We start from the raw sequence: 23,449 nt of genomic DNA, 5'->3' as shown, positions 1-23,449 counted from the left end.
TACAAATTGCGACTTATTTCATTATGAAACACCTCCCCAAGCATTGAGACTTATTTCATATTATTTTGTTGGGAGTTATTTCGCAATCAAAAAGATTCTTGTCGGGTTTTTAAATTTTTTTAGTTATTTACAATAGATGGCGTATCTTTTGAGCGCGGTTTTTATTTTTAATAACATATTTGTCATTCTGTCATTTATTCTCTCTTAGTTATTGAACATTATAGTGTAAACACCAACGATTTTTTTGTTTCGAAAACGTCGAATTTTGTACCAACAAAACGTCATATGCCGGAAGTTTTGCTATACATCTTTAGTTTGAAAAAAAGTGCCGCTGAAGCACAGTGATTGCTCACCAAAGCTTAAGGTGAACGTGTTCCATTAATTTCAACGTTCGAGAGATGGTTTGTTCGGTTCAGAAGTGGTGATTTTGACACGTAAGACAAAGATCACCCAGGCCAGATCAAAAAGTTTGAAGACCAAGAATTGGAGGTATTTCTCCATGAAGATTCTTGTCAAACTCAACAAGAGCTTGCAAAATCATTGGTAGCTACTCAATCAGCAATTTCAAAACGTTTGCGAGCAGCAGAACTCATCCAATAACAAGCAAATTGGGTACCATACGAATTGAAGCTGAGAGACCTTGAAAGACGATTTTGTATGTCTGAAATGCTGCTTGGACGCTATAAATGAAAATCATTTTTGCAACGAATCATTACTTGCGATGAAAAATGAATCCATTACGATAACTCGAAACGTATGTGATGCCCGACCAACCTGCCGAATTGACACCAAAGCCAAATATCCATGGCGCTAAAGTAATGCTCTGTATTTGTTGCTACCAAAAGGGTGCTATCTATTATGAGCTGCTGGAATCTAGACAGATCATCACAGGGAACCTGTACCGAACACAACTGCTTAGTTTGAATTGAGTATTGGCCGAAAAACCTCACATGTGGCAATACCTGTTTTACTTCACCCGCTTTAATAGTCTAGACTTTTTCTCGTTCGACCATTATTTCTTTCTATCGAAACAGAACGCTCTCACATTAGAGTATTCGATATTGGCTTGATTCGTTATTGGCCTTAAATGATGAGCAGTTATTTTTCCTCGGAATCCATATGTTGCAAATGTTTTAAAATAAAAGCTAAAAATTTAAAAAAAAATATTTTGTTTAATGAATTCAACACAAATTTATTCCAAAATATAAAAATACAACAATAAAGCTTCACTGAATGGAAGTTCTTTTGTATTGCCGGCCTTCGTCCGGTCTAAAAGGTTTTCTCCTGTCGGATGTATCCAAAAACGGCTTTGCTCAGTAAAGATTTTTTGAATAGACTGCCTTTAGCGGTGTATGAAAAATAGGCTTCACTTAGTAAGGAAGAGAAAACCTTTGGGCCCGCTCAGTAGAACAGCAAGAACAGTTTAGACTAAAAACCGGCTTTGCTCAGATCTTTATACACCTCAGAATTGGGAATTATTTCACATATTTTGAGACTAATCTTTTAATTAATATAAATCTGTTAATTATTGGAAGTTATGTCATAATGAAGTAACTTGTTTGTCATTGGAGCCAAGGTTTTTTCCTCTGGGGTGTATCAAAAATCGGCTTTGTCCAGAAAAGATTATTTTTGCATTGTCGGCCATGTTCAGGTGGCAACGATTTCATACTCTGGTGGGAAAAGAAAATCGGCTTTCTGAAATATTACAAAACCTTTCTACAATGAAAGAAAACTTTACTTGAAGCCAGTTTTGATACACACGGCCTTTTTCAGCTCACAACGATTTTCTTAACGAAGCTAGTTTTTGATAAATAAATTGCTTCGGATTCGGAATTATTTAATTTCTATTGAGATTTATTTCATTGGGAGTTATTTTACATTTTTTGGGACTAATATGTTTTGAATTATGAAACCACCGATTATTGAAAGTAGAGATGCCAAATGGGGAATCCCGTTCCCGAAAATCCCGTGGTTGTCTGGATTTCTTAAACCCCGAAGCCCGGGATTTTTTAATTTTAAATACCGGAATTTTCGGGATTTTCCAAATTCCGTTTTTTCAAAAATAAATAGGGGAAATTGTCATTTGTGTGTGCCTTTTTTATGCATTTTGACATTCTACATGCCCGAATAACGCAAAGTGATGTTCAGCAAAGTTGTTAAGCACAACTCCTGCTACAACATAGTTAATAAATGGAGGCGGTATTTTGGGTTTTCCTAGTGGGGCTCTGGAAAATCAATTCTTCACATTTTTTTGTAAGTTATCTAACAAAACTGCAAAAGAAATAGATCACTTTATTTCTTAAGGAACAAGAGGAAAATACTTGCAGATTTGTTACAAGTATTTGCAAACGGTTTTGCAATATGAAGAATGTTTTTCAGCAGCACCATATGTCGGAAACAAAATTCGTTCAAGAATGGCAGACGAAAGATGCAATAGTATGCTTTTTAGTGTCTAATAAAAATTAATTGCTAAATAAAAAATTTATTTTCAATTGTGAAGACATAATTATGTACGTGTCTTTCTTATAATCCCGAAACCCCGCGTCGGGATTTCAGGATTCTTTACCAAATCCCGATCCCCGGGATTTTCAAAAATCAGTCCCGATTAGCATCTCTAATTGAAAGTAATTTAATTTTACCATGAAATAACTACCAATATTTCATTTTTCAAGTTTGGGAATTAGTTCATTTTTGATGGGAGTTATTTTATGGTAGCCGGTAATAACGTGAAGAATATCAAGTACGATAAGTACTTCGACAAATTCCACTCGAGAAGGAATTCGAATTTTATGTGTTGCACACTTTTCAAAACAATAGCAGTAACCCTTGTCTAAAATTCAAATTTACCTTTACTTCAAATTAACAATTTTCAAACAAATTAAAAAGAAAATGTAGACCACTCTATAACTGTTCTGTTATCTGATAAAGTATTGAAAAAATCTCTTTGCATGGGTGGGCCACCTGTAACTTTCTTTCAAGTATTTTGACCCCACCAACTTTAAATGACTTTAAAGAAACGTGACAGAAATTCATTTCATATCTCGTATTAAGTAAATTCAAATTCATATTAAGCAATACAAATGTTAATCAACTCTACCCTTAACATATTAAAAGGAAATTTAAAACGGTTTCTTTTTTTTCCAATCTAAGTAAATTAAAATGTTAATTAAACAGCCATAATTTATGTGAGTTTTTCTTTCGTACAAAATTAAAAATATAATTTTTTTTATTTTAACTTAAAACCAAAATAAACTACATACAAACAAAGGTTTATAAAAATAGTTTTTCAAAAGAAATTTATTATTATTTTATTTTAAATGTCTGTTGTATAAACACAATGAGATACGTACATATACCCACTACTTGAACTACGTCATTAATGTATTTATTGCAAGTATATTACGTAGCTATGGCTGTTGACGATATCGTTGTTGTAGTAGTTGTTTTTGATAGTTAACCGGAAATTTATGTATAAAAAGAGATGAATGTATTTTCTCTCTCTTTCTTTCTATGTGTTTGTTTGTATATGAATGGGAATATTCAAATGTTGGTGTCGTATTGGAAAGCACGTGTTGCAATTGCACGCGTTATTTGTGCTAATTTAAGTTGAAAATTATTGAAATATTTATTTTGATTTCTTAGCATGGGTGTGTATTCGTGTGTGTCTCTTGAAATATTCACGATTTATGACAAAAAAAAACAAAGTTAATCAAGCATTTAACAAGACAAGCGACAAGTAAAAAAAAACGTAAATTTCTTTTGAACTCATTTATAATTTGTGCAGGTATTCTGAAGTTTTATGAATTTTAAATATTATTTTTTGGCTAAATGACAGGAAAATGTAATCAGAATTACGGCACATGTTGCTTTTGCCTCTTCTTCATTCAAGTTGTATGTCTCCCTACACGGAAGTTTAAGACAAACAATTTTTTAATAATTTATAACCAAACTGAGAAAAAAAGTAAAAGGATTGAAAAAAAACCTAATGACATTTTAATTTTATACTTCCACTTTCTTACTTTCTTTCTCTCCTTTTGAAATGTTTCGTTTCTAGTGAAACCATTAAAAATCCATTTAAATTGTTACAATTCCTTTACATACGAGTAAGAGCAAAGCACTCTAGTATGAGAAGTAAAGTACGTACCTGTTTTATGAAAAATGATTCCCACTATAATTTTTCAGTTTTTTTTGCTTTTCATTATTGACATGTATTAAATTATAGTAAAGTATTGTTGGGAATAAACTTTTAGTTATAGATAAATACCTTTAATATATAGGTATATATGTATGTATCATTATACGTTTTGCTGTATGTATTATCTGTTATAAATTATTATAGTTTTCTATGTTTTAAACATTAAAGAATTGTTGTCTTTGCTTTTTCTATATTTTTTGTTTCGTTTATTTTATGACAGGTAATCTATTATTAAATTTATATGTTCTTCCTCTTTTATAATTGTTTTTTTGTTTATATAAATCGATTAAAGAACTTTAATTTATAGTTTGTATAAATACATACATTTTATGAAATAAAAGTTTATTGTTAGATATTATTTACTTTTTTATCAGAATTATTTCTATTGAATTTTGAAGAAATTTCACATGACAGGTATATTGTTTGTCTTTATTATAACAAGTTTCTTAAACGTTTATTTTAAAAGTTTTGTAAAAGTTCATCCATTAGGGAGTTCTGGAATTTGTCAGTTGATACTATCAACTTGATAGCGGCCTATTGTTGAAACTACATCTGTCGAGTGGGCTGTCGTTTATTTAGTTTGTTTTGACAAATGACCATGGTCGGATTTAGCCTTCAACAAGATTACTTACTTCTTTAGGTCTGAATTGGAGGACAGCACTACGAGCCACAGAGCTCATGCCACATTGGACAGTATGCACGAGCGATTTGAGGGCATGGTCATGTCACGTGGATGTGATGTTGTGAACTGTCCACCAAGATCGTACGGTTGATCTTAGACTTGCGAATAAGACACAAACCTCAGCGGTAACGGTAATTGCAGTTATGTCAGTAACGGTAGTTGAGCTGTGATGGTATTTTAGGAATAACGCTAGCTTAGCGGTAACGGTAGCCAACCTTGGACAGAAGGGAAAGACAGACAAGTTTGGCGATGACAGTATAATAATTTGGTGCTGTTTTTCAGGCCAAGGTATGTGTCGAATTCATATCATACAAAATACTATGACTGGAATTGGATACAGATTCATTTTAAACGATGTTATGTATCCATTAGGGTGGCCCTTAATAAACGAAAGTTTGATTTTGGCCATTCTCACCCCCCAGTTTGGTGAAAATTAGTAAAAAAATCATCCTGAAATATTTTAGGTAAATCGGCCCTCTGAAGTTTTGAGATGCATTTACAAGGGGAAAAAAAGACATTTTTTCAGTTTTTGTAAAAATTTTGCCATTAAAAAATTACTTTTGTAATTTAATTTAAAAGAATCGAAATGTGTACGTAATTGTCGTTCTAATGAGACATAAAAAACTGAAATTGGTCAAAAAATTTTAAAGTTATTAAAAATTCGCCAGGCCATTAACGTGTCTCAGGCAACTAGAACAAGAAATGTAGGAACAAAATTAACATCTTTTGATAAATATTAAAATAAAAGCCAATTTTTACTTAAAATATGTCCATATTTACTTGTATATGAGTTTTTGTCTTCGTAGGATACCATTAACCTATTCTTAGGTATGAACAAAAAAATAAAATTTTTTTAACGGCAGTTTCAAAACTCCATTTTCAAATTTTTAAAAATTTTGTTAAACAAATTTCAGAATTTTTTGATCATCTCATTGGGATTTATTAAGAATATAATAGGCAATAAAAATGTGAAAAAATTATGAAAATATCTCTTATAGTTTTTCCGTACCTGCGATTTAAATTTTGAAATTTTCGAGAAAAACCAATTATTTGGCAATTTTTAGGCGAATGAGCTCTATTTCCTTTTAACTCTTATGAATTTTAAGCAAAACTTATTCAGAATATTATAGTCCAGATAATTCTAAATATACTCTGAAACATTTACAAAAATCGGAAAACGTTAACCCTTAAATCGTGAAGGTCAAAGGTCAAATTTTTCAATATTTGGAATTTCTGGAGGGTGAGAATGGCCAAAATCCAACTTTCGTTTATTAAGGGCCACCCTAGTATCCGTACGCTGAGGAAAATATGACTCTAGTTTGAAGAGTTGTAAAAGAGAGAGCAAGCTTACAATCGAAATGAGGTAGTTGTTTCGATGTGGCCTGTCAAATCTCAATCCCATAGAAATCTTATGGGGAATTGTATATTATAAACGATGTTTTTTGTTTTTAATAAGTTATATGTCATTTTGAAGGGTACATATCTCTCATTTATTATCACTTAGTTATTGAACATTACAGTGTACACAAAAATGTCGAATATTGTACCAACGCATCATCATACGCGAGAAGTTTGGCTTTATTTCTTTAATTTGAAACTGAAACACAGCGATTGCTCACCAAATCTTATGGTGAATGTGTTCCATCGGTTTCAACATGAGAGAGAGAGAGTTTGTGCGGTTCAGAAGTGGTGATTTTGAGACGGAAGACATAGATCGCCCAGACCAGTCAAAAAAGTTTAAAGACCAAGAAATGGAGGCATTACTACATGAAAATTGTTGTAAAACTCAACAAGAGCTACTCAAGCAGCAATTTCAAAACGTTTGCGAGCTGCAAATTTCATTCAAAAGCTGGAAAATTGGGTACCATGCGAGAGACCTTGAAAGATAATTTTGCATGTCCGAAATGATGCTTGATCGATTTAAAAGAAAATCACTTTTGCATTGAATCATTACTTGCGATGAAAAATTGATCCATTACAATAACCCGAAGTGTAAGTGATCGTAAGAGAAGCCCATGCAACCAGCGGAACGGCATTATCTGTATTTGGTGGGAGCAAAAGGGTCATATCTATTACGAGCTTCTGAAATCTGACCAGACTATCACAGGGAACCTGTACCGACCTCAACTGATTCATTTGAAACGTGCATTGGTCGAAAAATTCCCAGAATATGAGACATGAAACCGTAATATTCCATTATGACAACGCTAGGCCACATGTTCAAATACCTGATAAAAACTATTTAGAATGAAGTGGTTGTGTTCTTTCTAATCCTCATTATTAGTCCAGATCGATGCAGAACGCTGTCTCTGGGATACGCTTCACCTTAGAACAGAGTATCTGATATTTTCTTGACTCGTTCTTGGCCTCAAAAGTTGAGCAGTTCTTTTGGCTCGGAATCCATATGTTTCCAAAAAGATGGAAAAATGTCATTGCTAACAATGGCCAATACTTTGAATAAATTTATATTGTACAAATCTTTCAATAAAAAAGCTAACAATTTCAAAAAATACCGACTCAAAATTATACCTCGAATGAAGCTTTATCAGATGCGATTATAAGTTATTGCAAAATATGTCAAAGGAAACGATGGAATCTTTAATAGTTTCAATGCACGTTAGCTGTAAGACAGTATTAAAAACAGGGGATATCCAACAAAATACTGAATCACTAAAAAAACTTAAATGTCACTTAAATGTAATTTTTGAATACTTTTTAGGTTGTTTGTTTTACTAATTTTGTATTGGTTGTTTGTTTTACTAATTTTGTATTGTATTGTAATTATGTCCTTAGAGTATCTCTATACTATTAGCTGCTTTTATTAAAATAACATTTAACATAAACATAAAAAACGATAACTTTATTTTACCTACTACCATTAAGATTTTAAAATTAGTCTTATTTCTATTCAATTCCCTTATGTACAAAACCAAAACAATTAAATTTTAAAATTTATATTCTCAAGCTGTTTTTAAACATTTTTTTTGTAAATGTTTGCTTTTATTTAGCATATACATACATGCATTCGCATATACCTTATGATAATTGCAAAAGGCGCCCATGTTAATTAAAACAATACAATGCAGTATTATTTGACTTGCATTAACACAATCTCATACTAATAGACATGTATTCATGTGCACTTCTTATGCATTGTCTTCTTGCACGAGTATTGAGGATTGCCGTCCGTCTGGGATGTCATTAAATTCATTGCACTCTCTGTACTGTTCTCCATGTGTGTTTGTTTTTAATGCACAACAACAGCCAGAACCAACAATGGACGACTTACAAGTCATTGTAACAATTTGATAATAATTTCTATGAAATACCAAACAAAACAAAAATTAAATTTATGACTATGACCCGTGTGACATGAAATTTAATTCGATTAAATGTAACAAGAAAAAACAATAATAAAAAAAATTGTGACAGCCCAAAGTGACAGTAACAATAAAAAGCTAAATCTACAATGACAAAATGTCGTCAGTCGATCAAGAAATTTTAATTATTTGTACTATACAATTATGTATAAGGCATACATAGATTCCAATATTCCGATAAACATTATGACACATCAAAATAATTGTTGCAGACCTACATTATTATAAATATTCTGTGTCCTCTTATGATTCTAAGAGGATCTATCAGTTGAAAACACGATAGGGTTCAAACGAAAGGAGCTACTTGGCTAAAGTTTTCCATAAATACTCTCTGTTGATAAGGTTTCTTTGGTATTGACCATGGGGCAATGTCGGTCCATGATTTCGGAATACTGTTTGAGCAGTCATAAAAATGTTGATTGTGCGGCAATCCTGATAAAATTTTTCACAAATTAGTTCTAAGTGCTCTGAAATTATATTGTAAAGCATGGTGAAGATTGGGCAACATTTGTCTCTAGTCCCCACACATGGTCCCCCTTATAAAATAAATTAAATATTAACCCCCATTTTCTCAATATCTGGTTTTGATTCGAAAATGTCGAATTTTGTGCCAACAAAGCGTCATATGCGGGAAGTTTTGCTTTAATTCTTTAACTTGCAAAAAAGTACGGCTGAAGCACACAGATTGCTCACCGAAGCTTATGGTGAATAATGTGTTTCATCAGTATCAACGTGCGAGAGATAGTTTGTGCGATTCAGAAGTGATGATTTCGAAATGGAAGACAAAGAACGCCAAGTCCAGTCAAAAAAGTTTGAATACCAAGAATTGGAGTCATTACTCCATGAAGATTGTTGTCAAACTCAACAAGAGACTTCAAAATCATTGGGAGCTACACAATTAGCAATTTCAAAACATTTGCAAGCAGCAGGGAAATTGGGTACCATACGAATTAAAGCCGAGATTCCTTTACATAATTACTTGCGAGATTCCTCGTGATCGTATGTAAAGCCCGGCCAACCGAATCGAGAACAATGCCAAATATCAAGGAGCTAATGTAATGCTATGTATTTGGTGGGAGCAAAAGGGTCCTATCTATTATGAGCTTCGGAAATCTGGCCAGACCATCACATGGAACCTGTGACGAACCCAATTGATTCGTTTCAAAAGAGCATTTGCCGAAAAACGTCCAGAATATGCGACCAGACATGAAATCGTCATATTCTATCATAGCAACGCTAGGCCACAGTTGTAATATCTGTTAAAGATTATTTAGAAAGAAGTGTTTGGGAAGTTCTGCTTCTACCGCCTTATAGTCCAGACCTTGCCTCATCTACTATTTGTTTCGATCGATGCTTAAAGTTGGTAACAGGGTATCCGAAATTGGCTTGATTCGTTCCTGGCCTCAAGTTATTTTGGTTCGGAATCCATATGTTGCCAGAAAGAAGGGAAAAAGTTTTAGCTAATAATGGCCAATAATTTGAAAAAATATATACTGTACAAATGTTTCAAAATAAAAGCAACAAAATTAAAAAAATCCCTCATTTTTTAATCATACACCCAACAAATTTTCTTGACTTTTAGAAACGATTTAAATCGTGAAGAAATTTTTTTTAAATTTAATAAAATAAAATATTGAAATTTTTAAAAGATTCCAATGGGTATGTATTTACCGAATATGGTCAAAATCGTTAGACCCAAGGTCAAAAACTTCTGTTTTTTCTGAGCTCTTTGTTAGAATTCATGATATAATAATAAATACGATATTTTTAATCCTCTATTGTTTTAAATATTTGATTGATATTTTTTCTATTGTACAAAAAAAAATTAATTAGTTAATTCCAAAAATTTGTACAAAACGACAGGATTTAAACTTCATAAATTTTATGCAACATTTGCTTTGGCCATAAATTAACAACTATTGTTTCGACAGAACAAAAAAAATCCCTTAATTAAATTTTTAATTTACTTTGTTGTATAAATAAAAATAAACAAATTTTTTGTGTAATTTTATTATTTAAAATATAAATTGTATATTTTTTTTTGTTAGAGCTTTTGTTTCGGTGTCAGCGTTATTTACACTTGGCTTATTTGGTGTTTATGAAACTGGAACATTATTTAATTATTATAATGATAATCTGGGTTATTTTCTACATAGAATTGTTTTTGTTTCAAGTTTATTGTTTTAATACTCCTATACGTAATACAACAACAACAAAAACATTTACTACAATAAAAATACAAATAAATAAAAAATAATAATAAAATAAAATAAAAAGGGAAACATACACAAAGTGCATACATGTATGTAAGTGAGATTAGGTAAGAGAATAATCATGTTTTATTTATTCTGTTTTCATTTTATTTTAGTTTTAATTGTGTATTTGCTTTTATTTCTTAATATAAATATTTAAATTTTGATAATGTACATACATTTTGGTATACGATAGATAGGCTTGCTAGTAAAAGTTGCTGCAATTTTTATAAATTAAAGTGAAATTGTTTAAAGTTGGATTTAGGGCGACAAGCTACAAAACTACGTGCAAGCAGTTAGAAACGATAGGGAAATATTTAAATTTAAGTGCTAGTTCACAGTTATCGAACTTTATTATGTGAAAAAATAACCAACCAATTATTTAGTACAAATTTTCTAGCTAAAAACTGACTTATTATACATAAATTCGAAGTGTGGAGCATGTGCCCCAGGTGCAAAACCTCACATGCAACTTTTTTACACTTTTTAAACATTTACTAAATGAAACTCATTTTTTTAAATGAATAAACAATTTTACTTTCAATACACAAATATATTCCAAAATATTAAAATACAAATTAATGTAAATTAATATCATAGGTATGAGAAATTATCAATTGATTTTCATAAGATCGCTTATTACAATAACAAGTAGTCCTCATAATTTCCGAAATAAATAGGAAGCACATTCGTCCGTAGTGACGACTGATCACCTTCTATTGTACCAACATGTACTGAAAAGCAACTGGCCTTGTGCAGTAATGCCAGTTCTTACTAATTACTAATCAAATTTTTTGACATTTCGTTTATTAGAATCAAATATTTCCGTTAACACGTATGTGTTACTTTTGAAATGAAATCAAATTATCTTGTTGCACTATTGATTAAATACTGGAAAAACAAAGGTCCAAGATAAAGAATAGATAGATAAACCTTAACTTTCTCATTTAACAGTAAACAAATTGGAGATCCGGTTTTAAACAGAACCGAACATGCACACAGAGAAGTAAAGGTATTGTGTATTTGGGTACTTAACTATTCGTTACTATCAGAGTTGTACTCTTCAGTACAGTACACACAAAGAAAAATATAGTTGTGTATATTTACTGTAACCATTTCAACAATGCTACAAGTTTTTTAACAATATTATAGTCACAGTAACTATTTACATGATTGTGGTAACCATAATAAGGTTACATTAATCAAGTGTATGTTTGTAACAACAATTTTTATGATGAATCATTATATCATAATGATTATGATATCCATAAGCCGAGAGCAACATAATATGGTAAGTCCTTTATCATAAAAATGGTTGTCACAAACATATACTTTTTTACTGTAACCATATATATATATGATTGATACAATCATGTGAATTGTAAATTAACCATATTATGGTTACCATAATCATCTAAATAGTTACTGTGACTATAATATTGTTAAAAAACTTGTAACAATGTCGAAGTTGTTACTGTAAACATGAACAACTATAATTTTCTCTGCGTGAAAATACTATAAGGAAAGAAAAAGGCATTTGAAATACCTTCATTTGATATACACATCGTCTATTTACAGAACTTATTATCCGAGATAAATCCAAAATAATTGCCAACAATCGACTTTATTATATCTCAGTCATTTATGAACCGAATTTGTTGATTTTCAATACCAAAATTCTCGAGTGTAAAACTGATATATTAATTTAAGATTTGGGTGTGGTGTAGATATTTGGGGCCTTCGTTGATTTCAACTTAAACCTCTTCATAGATTCGAAATATATATTACAAACAAAATGACAAACTTATATAGGCAATAGCCTTACCAATCGTAGTGATTGATTTAACAATGATTTAAATAAAAACGAATCGAATTTTAACGTCGATTTGTAACAATCAATAAGACATGGATCCATCATTGCACATCGTAGTCCAATTGATAATCTATAGAGTTCTTTAAAATCGAACAGACGAAAATCGGAACCAGGCAAGGAAAATTTGTATTTTTGAATGGTGGAACCTTTTCAAGATCGAGAGTACTACATTAAAAAGGAAGATGACATGACAAACATATGAATGATTAGAAAATTTTAATTTCGGATTTGAAAGTCCTTTTGTGAACACTTTCTGATGGATGGATGTCTAAAGAGAAATTAAGTAAGGAGTGAGATCGAAAAATTCTTAACACACGTTTTTCATTACATTTTTTAACCCAAGTATTATTTGAATTTTTTTTTGATCAAGTTACCTTTGAAAAACATGTCAGTTATTATGTGTAATGTCAATTATATTAATTTTTTTGTTAATCTGATTAAAATGAGTGACCAGAAAAAAGTGCGTACTGAAATTATTAAATATTTTCAACAAAACCCAACTTGGTCTTACAAAAAGTTGGCCAAGCATACAAAGGTCTGCCGTCAAACTGTTTCCAATGTTATTAAACAGTACCGGGAGAACTTGTCAGTTGATAGAAAACCTGGTTCAGGTAGAAGGAATGGTCCACATGATGTTTCTAAAGCCAAAAAAATAGAACGCATTTTCAAAAGAGCTCCCAACACATCCGGTAGGAAAGCAGCCCGGTTAGCTCAGTGCTCGGACTATTTGGTACGAAAAGTTAAAGCTAATGCAGGTTTAAAAACATACAAGGCTCAAAAAGTTCCTGACAGGAACGCTACTAAAAATTTAGAGGCCAAAAACAGAGCACGGAAATTGAAGTCAAGTTTTATAAAAAAATATTCTTGCTGCATAATGGATGACGAAACGTATGTTCTGGCAGATTTTTCGCAACTTCCAGGTCAAAAATTTTATGTTGCTGATGCTCGAGGGAATGTTGAAGAAAAGTTTAGGACCCAAAAGCAGACAAAATTTCCCAGAAAGTTCTTGGTATGGCAAGCAATATGCAGTTGCGGCAAAAGAAGCCACTCATTTGTTACAACGGGCTCTATAAATACCGAAATTTACATCAAGGAATGTTTACAAAAAAGGCTGCTTCCATTCATAAGACTTCATAATGTGTCCACTTATTTTTGGCCTGACTTGGCATCCTGTCACTATGGCAAACAAGCCCTTGAGTGGTACAAGAACAATAATGTGGTATTTGTACCAAGAGAGGCAAATCCTCCAAACTGCCCGGAGCTAAGGCCAGTGGAGAGATATTGGGCTCTTGTTAAAAGAGAATTGAAGAGTACAAAAAAGGTGTCCAAAAGTGTGGTAGATTTTAAACGGAGATGGACTACATGTTCGAACAAAGTGACAGAAAGCACTATAAAAACGTTAATGGAAGGGTTTCCGAAAAAGGTTCAAAATTTCATCACTAGTGATTAAAACTATAAAAATATTTTTTTTTGTAAATTGTAATAATAATTTCAATCAAATAAAAAAAAAATTAAAGCTGTAAGTTTAGTGGTTTCTTTTTTATAAACATATATGTATGTTAAGAATTTTTCGATCTCACTCCTTAGGAGTTTGAATCAAAATGGATTAACGTTCAGTTGGGAAATATTTTCAACTGGAGCAAATGACATGATTCCGATTAGAGATAATAAACTTCGATTCGATTCAAGTAATGAATGGGTGCAAGAATGAGTTCCTTTGATAGCGTTAAAACATCATGTTGGACTAGAAAAATCATCTTTCAAGGTCTCTCTGCTTCAATTCATATTGTACCCAATTTCCCTGCTTTTATATGAATCCTGCTGCTCGCAAAAGTTTTGAAATTGCTGCTTGAGTAGCTCCCAATGATTTTACATGCTCTTGCTGAATTTGACAAGAATCTTTATGGAGATTTTTGGCTATCCTCTGTGATTTTTGTCTGCCATGCTGTGCTTCAGCGGCATTTTTTTTTAAATTAAAGAAATACAACAGAACTTCCTGTATATGACGCTTGTAAGCACAAAATTTGACATTTTTGAAGCCAAAAAAAAAACTTTGTAGTTTACACTATAATGTTCAATATGTGAGTGAGAATAAATTAAATACATAAACCGTGTTCAAAAGATACGCCATCTATTGTAAATCCCGCATCTTTAGGTCATACATACAATAATTAAATCAGATTTATCAACAGCAATCGTCAGCCGATCCCAATTTTACTGAAGTTTTTTTTTAAATATCACCCGATGTGATTCGGTATATTAACCAGAAACACAAGTGTAAAACAATTTTGAGCTTTTTGAATGGAAAACACTCAACAATTATTCGAAAACTGAGTGATTATCATCAAAATTTTTAAAATAAATAGTAGTTAATGTGCTGTTTTTCTATAGCGAACGAGTACTTTGAGTGGAAATTTAACATGTATTTTGTTATTGTAGCAAAAACAAAATACATGTAAAACGACCACTCAAATCACTCGTTCGCTATAGAAAAACCACATAAATGTTTATGTACATCTTATTATTTTATATCTAAACCAAATATTTCGCTGCAGCTTTGAAACAACAGTGTGAATCTCCACCATTGTTGCTATTTATTATATCGACCCCTTTGCGCGATATTATCGTATATTACATTTTTTCATAGTAAAGTTTATTCCGATATTCGCTATCGTATGTGGAATTTAATTTACTAAATCGGTTATTGTATCGAATTTAAAATTTACCAGCCAAAGCAAAGAAATTTAATAATAATGACGCTCTCCTGTAAAATTTGGTTTTTGTAACATACGATAATTTCGCGCAAAGGCGTCGATATTTTCCTCACAGCGGGATCTCTGTGTAAAGACGGCGGACCGGAACACAACACCATCTCAACTTCAAAGGTTCTCAAAATTAGTATGCGTGTTTATTATCATTAGTATGCGTGTTTATTTTAATATAAACCTGGCCAATCTCACTGGAGAACAAAGTATGATCAAACAAGTAAGAGAGCTATATTCGGCTGTGCCGAGTTTTATATACCCTTCACCAAAATATACTTTAAAATAAAAATTTTAAATATTTTTAGGTAAACAAAATTTAATTTTTTTTACAGTTGTTTTTTCGAAATTTTTTTTTAATTTTTTTTTTTAAATTTAATAATTTTTTTTTTAATTTTAAAATTTTTTTTTTTAGTTTTTAAATTTTTTTTTTTAAATATTTAAAAAATATTTTTTCCGATTTTGACCCTTTGTAGGTCCAACTTACTATGGTCTTATATACGTCGTTGCACAGGTCTTTGAAATATCTATCATTAGATATCCATATTGTCTATATTAATGATTTAGTAATCCAGATATGAGTCAAAAATAGGTCAAAAATCGAGATGTCCTGGTTTTTTCCTTATATCTCAGCCATTTGTGGGCCGATTTTCCCGATTTTAAATAGCAACCGAGCCGGAAGAATTTCGGAGATATTGATGTATCATTCGTGTATGTAGGCTTCAGAAAGTTGATTTCAACACACAGACGGACATGGCTATATCGACTCCGCTATCTATAACGATTCAGAATATATATACTTTGTGGGGTCGCAAATGAAAAATGTAGAAATTACAAACGGAATGACAAACTTATATATACCCTTGCCACTCATGGTGAAGGGTATAAAAATGCCAAAGAATCCTTGTTGAGTAAGATATTTTTGTTCTGATAAACAAATGTTTTAACAAAATCCTATACAAATTTCGGAATCCTAGCAAGTCACAGAGAAATAACGAATTTTCCTTAAGAAATATGCCAATTCACAAATCAACCTAGAACTACGACCAATTTAGATAAAGACCAATAACAAATTTTACAAAATTACTTACGAAAACTATTTTAAATAAATCACAAATTATTGAAATATATCAGAGATGATTCATTATGTATATAAATCTGTACCAAAAAAAAAAACAATAAATAGTTTTGCTTCAATTATATTTTATTCAACTATTCGTATTTACTTGTTCTTGCTTGAAACTAGTCAGGTTCTTAACATTTTTGCCATAAAACGAAAATAATAACATAAGAGCTAAATATGACTCAGGTCTAGCAACTAGTTACGTCAGCTCTGCAAATGAATGTCAAAACGAGTTTAAAACAACAAAGCAGACTTTATGCATGTAGAACCTGTTTTTATCCTTGATCATTCAGGATTTATTCTGAAGCATAATTATTTTTAAGGATATTTCAACCCCTAATATAATTTAGAACGAAATCCCTAGAATAAAATTTAACATTTAAAATCAAATTAACCTTACTTTACTATCTATAAAAAAGAAAACAATTTAAAAAAGTCCAGGGTATAACAATTTATTTTTAAAAACAGACACCCCCTGCGACTAAATATTAAGCCAGTTTTAGTTTCCTAAGTGTAGCCAGTCGTCGTCATTGTAATCCCCAACTTAAAATGCTGAGAGAATGAGGAAACAACAAGAAATGACATTTTCTGTTTTTTTCTTTGGTTTTAATTAAACCATAAAATTTTATGCATTTGTTTTATTTATTTTTTTTATATTATTTTTTGTATATTTTTATTCGAAATAATTTTACGTTAAAGTTTTTCTTGTTTGTTTTAAGGCATCACACATGAACTCCTACCGAACGAACGTATACAATATGTAGAGAGAAAACAATAGGCTTATTAAGTGTTTGCTTGGATCTACGTACATATGTATGAATGTATCTATGTGTATTAAAGACAAAAAACCCCTGTATGTATGAGTGAGTGTATCTGTGTGTACAAGTGTGTTTGTACATTAAACCCAAAACGACACAAAAGCTTAAATCCATAGGTATTTAATTGTGCAAAAATGTATGGATTTATTCACATGTAAATGTGTATGAATGGGTATGAATAGGTGTGTTCGTGTGTATTTTCAAACTAAAAGGAAGTAGTATGGGAATTTCTATAGTTTAACAAGCAAGATACACACATATTTTTATAACAAAAAAAATTGTATTTAGTTTATTTTTTCTTTCTCTCTATATATTTGTCTGACAACTAAAACCCCCAACAGGATATTGGTAAAAACAATGAAGGAATTTTTGCGGTTTTAAGGGAATTTTCTTTTCTAGAATTATACAAATTTTGTTCCAAAGTATAGGTGTATTGTATGTGTGGTTTGTGTATGCAAATACACATACAAAAAGCAATAAATAAACATTTAGGATAAAGAAAAAAACTAAAAATTTAAATAAAATTTTAAGACTTATTGAATGATACAGGTACATACATTCATTTGTTTATATGTATGGTAAACACAAATTTTCGACCAATATTTATTTGTATTCTTATTGGTTTTACATACGAAATATTGTGAGACAAACAAATAAAGTGCTTGAAATGTTTTGTTAGGATGTGAAGAATCAATCTTGAAATTTAATATTTTTTTCCAAGGAAAATAGTTGAAAGATAAAGGTATGTAAATAGAATACTTAGGAAAGTAAGATTTAGAAAATTTTGAGAAGTAAACGTAGCAACAATATGAGCAATCTTAAGCACTTTAACTTGCTCGATCATGTAAATAATTAGCTTTGCTTAGTATTTTCTCAAGTAATTGAGTCATTTGATGTTTTGCAAACACTAAAGATACATGTTCCCTTTATGCCCACCACTGTAATATACAGTGGTTGACAATACAATGGCAACTTTTCCAAATATTTATTTAATAGGTCAAAATCCAAAATAAATTTTTATAAATTTATGTTTTCTAGTACAGGCAAATCCCGGTATAACGAATCTCACTTTAACGAAAATCCGATTTAACGCACGATCGAATTCGTGCGTTAACGAACGCTTGAAAAATTGTATGCTCGATATAACGAATGATGAGAAAAAATAAACAAAATCAAACAAACGACTAAATTTATATAGCGAATATTTCGAAAATGTTACGTTCAATATAACGAGCAGAAAGTATAAAAAACAAAAGTGGTAAAGAAGGTAAAAATAAACTGTTTTCAATGGTTAATAATTTTTCAATGGTTAATAATGGGTGCTGTCATTTTTTCTATAGTGGTTTTAATTGCTTGTTTTCACAATATCGAATGAAAGATTTCGTTCGCATTCTAATCAAAAGAAAACTAATTCGTTCACATAAATATGAAGTTAGAATGCGAACGAAATCTTTCATTCGATATTGTGAATCAGGCTATAATTCAAGTGAATTAAATATGGGAAACCGTAGAAGAATTTCATTGAAAGAAAAACTAAAAATTTAGTGAATGAATGAAATATGGAATAACAAAATTCTCAACATGTATTTTGAAGAAAATGAAAACAAACATTTTATCGTAACTAACAGCCCAATTATGAATAAAAAATTCCGCGGGAGTTTTTTCTCATTGAAATTGAATAGGAAAAATGAGAAAAGGGAAAAAACTCCCGCGGAATTTTTATTCATAATTGGGCTGTAAGTGTTTCCTGTAAATTATCTTTACACAAATTAAGTGGAATCTAGAATCTTCAAAATCTGTTTTTTTTAAATGTTTATCCCTGAGTTTAATTTTCATTTTCCGAATCGAAATCCCTTACAATGAAGGCTTTATTAATCGTGGATAATGCACCAAGCAATCCTCCAGAAGAACAATTAGTAAAAACTACTAAAGATATACAAATTTGGACGATATTCATGCATCCTAATGTTACACCGCCCATCCAACCGAGTTTAGTTAAATTCCAATATAGAAAAAGTTGTTCAAAATTAAAAAAAAAAAACATCTCGATATAACGAATTTTTCAATTTAACGAATGGGCCTGACAACATATCGTTCGTTATACCGGGATTTGCCTGTATTTTATTAATGAATTTTTTTTAGCAAAAAAAAAAAATAATTATTGGGTGTATGACTTCAAAATGCGGGACTTTTTCAAAAGTTTAGCTTTTATTTGTGAAACATTTGTACAATATAAATTTATTCCAAGTGTTGGACATTGTTAGCTATGATCTTTTCAGATATTTTTGCTCATCTTTTGAAGCCACAACAAATCAAGCCAATATCGGATACTCTGTTCCAAAGTGAAGCGTATCGCAGAGAGAGTGTTCTGCATCGATCGAAACAAATAGTAGTAGAACGGGGCAAGATCTGGAATATAAAGCGGGTGAGACAAGACTTCACAACCACTTATTTCTAAATAGTTTTTAACAGGTATTGCAACAAGTGTCCGAGTGTTGTCATGATGGAATATTACGGCTTGATGTCTTACCGCATATTTCGGCCAATGCTCGCTTCAAACGAATCAGTTGCGTTCGGTACGGCATCCCTGTGATGGTCTGGCCAGATTTCAGCAGCTCATAATAGATAGGACCCTTTTGTTCCCACCAAAAACAGAGAATTACCTTAGCGCAGTTGATATTTGTCTTTGGGCTTCACATACGATCTCTTACGCTTTGGGTTATCGTAATGGATCCATTTTGCATCACAAGGTCTCTCTACTTCAAAGCGCATAGTACCCAATTTCCCTGCTGCTTGCAAACGTTTTGAAATTGATACTTGAGTAGCTTCCAATGATCTTGCAAGATCTTGTTGAATTCAACAACAATCTTCATAGAATAATGCCTCCAATTCTTGGACTTCAAACTTTTTTGGCTGGTCTGGCGATCTTTGTTTTCCGTAACACAATCACCACTTCTGATCCGCACAAACCATCTCTCGCGTCGTTTAAACCGATTGAAAACTTTCACCATAAGTTTTGGTTAGCAATCGTTGTGTTTCAGCGGCAATTTTTTATACCCTTCACTATGAGTGGCAAGGGTATATATAAGTTTGTCATTCCGGTTGTAATTTCTACATTTTTCATTTGCCACCCCACAAAGTATATATGTATATTCTGGATCGTTATAGATAGCGAAGTCCATATGGCCATACCCGTCTGTATGTTGAAATCAACTTTCCTTAGCCCCCAAATAACTTACAAACATAATTGATACATCAATATATCGGGAATTCTCCCGGCTCGGTTGCTATTTAAAATAGAGAAAATCGGCTGAGATATAAGGAAAACCAGGACAACATCGGTTTTTGTTTTTTTATCTATATCTGGATTACTAAGTCATTAATATCGATAATATGGATATCTAATGATAGATATTTCAAAGTCCATTGCAGCGATGTATATAAGGCTATAGTTAGTTGGACCTAAAATGGGTCAAAATCGGGAAAAATATTTTTTAAGCCGATTTTTTTTTAACCGAAATTTTTTCACTAATAAATTTAAAAAAATTGGAAAAATTTTGTTTAAAAAAAATGGAAAAAACAATTTCGAAAAAAAACATTTTAAATTTTGTTCACCTAAAAATATTTAAAATTTGTATTTTAAAGTATTATTTGGTGAAGGGAATATAAGATTCGAAAATAGCTCTCTTACTTGTTTAAATTAAAGATGTAACGAAATACTTTGTTGGTACAAAATTCAACATTTACGAAACAAAAAAAAACTTTGTTGTTTACACTATAATGTTCAAGAACTAAGTTAGAATAAATAGCAAAAATTTGCCTTTATAAATATCGCATGCTAAATCATAACAAAGGTTTTTAAAAAGTGGAATGCACATATTTCAACATCCCAGCAAAACCCGTTATTAATTTGATTTTCATTTTAATATCCACAATATTTAGCTTCCATAAGTGTTAAGAAAAAATGCAGTAAATTAAAGCGAAGAACTGCCTACTGCTAACTGTAAATCAAACTAAGGCAGAGCCTTTATGAGAATGACGAACAAAAATGATGAGAAAGAATTAAGGATATTGATGCATTATGTCGAGCCAATAAATATGGGCGAATCTTTTGTTGGAATTAGTTCAACTTATCCTTATAAACAACGTAACTGGAAAATATGTCGCGTGCGAAATCATCATCAAAAAATTTTTGCAAATATTTCAACATGACATGTATCAACAGCCACATTATTCTTCTATAGTTAAAAAAATCGTTATGAAAAATTATGCTTAAACTGGAAAATTTTTGCATTTTTCTAGATATAGCTAAAAACGAATTATATTTTTTGTCGCATTCTTAATCCCATATTTATTGCTAATATAATGGAAGAAAAAAGCGTCAAAACCTACAATTTCCATTAAACACTGTGCTACTAAACTGCTATCGAAAAATGGAAACAAAACTAACATAACAATATTTCATTATTTTTGCACTTTAAATGTGTACGATGTCGCGTTCTTGACCGTGGAAAAATGGAAACAAAAATAACACAACAATATTTTATTTTTGTCACTTTAAAAGCGTACGACTGTCGCGTTATTGACCGTGTAGAAACGAGTTGTTTTCCATTTGCGGTTTTCATGTAAGTTTTTGTGCATTCCAGAAATTATTAAGGAATATGTTCTAGGACAGCTTCAAATAATGGAGATTTTTTATTATTCATATTATTTGTTTCGAAAATGACGAGGTATTCTTACAAAATGATTTAAAACAGTTTGGGAATAGCTTTATATCAAAAGTATTCATAAAAATACCTAGAATTTTTATTGTTAATCTTCTTTAAATAAAAAAATTAATTCAATTTAATTTCATAAATTATAGAATTAAACATTAATTGCCATATTAGCAACAAAAAAACCTCGCTAATCCTAAATATGTAATTAAATAAATAAACATGATGAAAAATAAATTGAAATTAAATTCTTTTTAACTCTAATTTCGTTGAAATGTTTTATGGGAATTTTGTGCTACAATTCTTAAAAAAAGAAATTTTTGTTTAAAATGTTTTTTTTTAAAAATCGAATAAATCTAAAAATCTCTGAACAATAATAATAATAATACCCTCTCAAGCACACCATCTGATGAGGGTCATTTGTTTATTATACCTACAAAGTGAAAGCATTAAAATGTTGTACAATTAACCCCCATAATTAAAATTAAACTACATGGTATTCAAATAGACAAAACCAACTTACCTATAATTAATAATTTGTCTGTTTTAAGCTGAATTATAAAATTGAAACCAAATAATCCGTTTATATATGATGAGGGCTTTAAGCAGCTAAATATAAGTAATAATGTTTACAAATATTCCTAGATTTTATTTATATCAATCAAATTGATGTCTATTTGTTTAACACTTTTTTTAAAATTTTATAGAAAACACTTGTTATTTTTGGCAATTTACGAATTCGTTTAATGTGTAAATTATAGATAAGTAAAATAATATAAAAGAAAAGCAATTATCTTCTTTTTTCAGTTAAAATTTAGATAAACTCTAGGTTAGTGTTAAGATATTTTTTTGGACGAATAATCGCTTGTAAGTAATTGAAAATTTTTGTTAACTCAAATTTCGTTTTTGTTTTTCGATTTATTTTTTTTTGTTTCCCTTGTTTATTTACACAGCACTTAATATTCAAATTTTGTTAATTGACCAAAATTTACATTAAATTTCGAAAAATACCAAAACAAAAAAAAATTGGTTCCGGTTTTATGATTTCGTTTTGTTTGTAGTTTATTTATTTGAAATTAACTCTTATTTTGTGTTTAAACGAACCAAATAAAGAGTTGAGTTACCAAAAAATAAAGTTGAAAACGTTTCACACAAAAGTTAGCAAGCAGCGTTACCATTTAAGGGTACAAAACTTAGTGAGGCGAGCGAACACTGAACACAAAAAGAAACTCGTAAAAATGAAATACTCGTACAGATATAAATATTCAAAATAACGTATATTTTTTGCGTTTTTTTTTCAATACTCGAAATAATTCAACACGCACGTTTAGGCACCTGCTTCTTTCTTTAGGTATGAAAGTTTAATTTCAATAAACTTAAGCCAATTCAATTTCGATAATTTTATTAAAGTGAATTTTTTTTTAATCGCACTAATGGTATTTGTTAGTACTCGCACAAGAATTTTTTGTTTTGTTTATAATTATTTTCTTATTTAGTTTTAATTTTTTTTTATTTTTATTTAGTAAATTTCAAATCGTTTCACGCATGCACTTTTTCTTAATGTATCTCATTACTCAACCGATAACAAACTCAAACTAAATATGAAAACAAAACAATCCAATGGACATGTTTAAACTGGTTACTAAAAT

General features: G+C 30.7%; 1 protein-coding gene across 1 annotated transcript in view; it reads right to left on the bottom strand.

Moving 5' to 3' along the window:
- RhoU overlaps positions 1-22,439 on the bottom strand; it is a 220,909-nt gene extending 198,470 nt beyond the window's left edge. The window contains exon 1 of the mRNA XM_065507553.1: positions 22,324-22,439. The gene's annotated coding sequence lies outside the window, so the exon portion shown is untranslated. The remainder of the gene's footprint in view (positions 1-22,323) is intronic.
- Between the last annotated feature and the right edge of the window lie 1,010 nt (positions 22,440-23,449).

The sequence above is a fragment of the Calliphora vicina genome, chromosome 4, assembly GCF_958450345.1.
Source record: "Calliphora vicina chromosome 4, idCalVici1.1, whole genome shotgun sequence".
NCBI lineage: Eukaryota > Metazoa > Arthropoda > Insecta > Diptera > Calliphoridae > Calliphora > Calliphora vicina.
The sequence above is the reverse complement of the archived record's forward strand: the minus strand, read 5'-3'. Positions and strand labels throughout refer to the sequence as shown.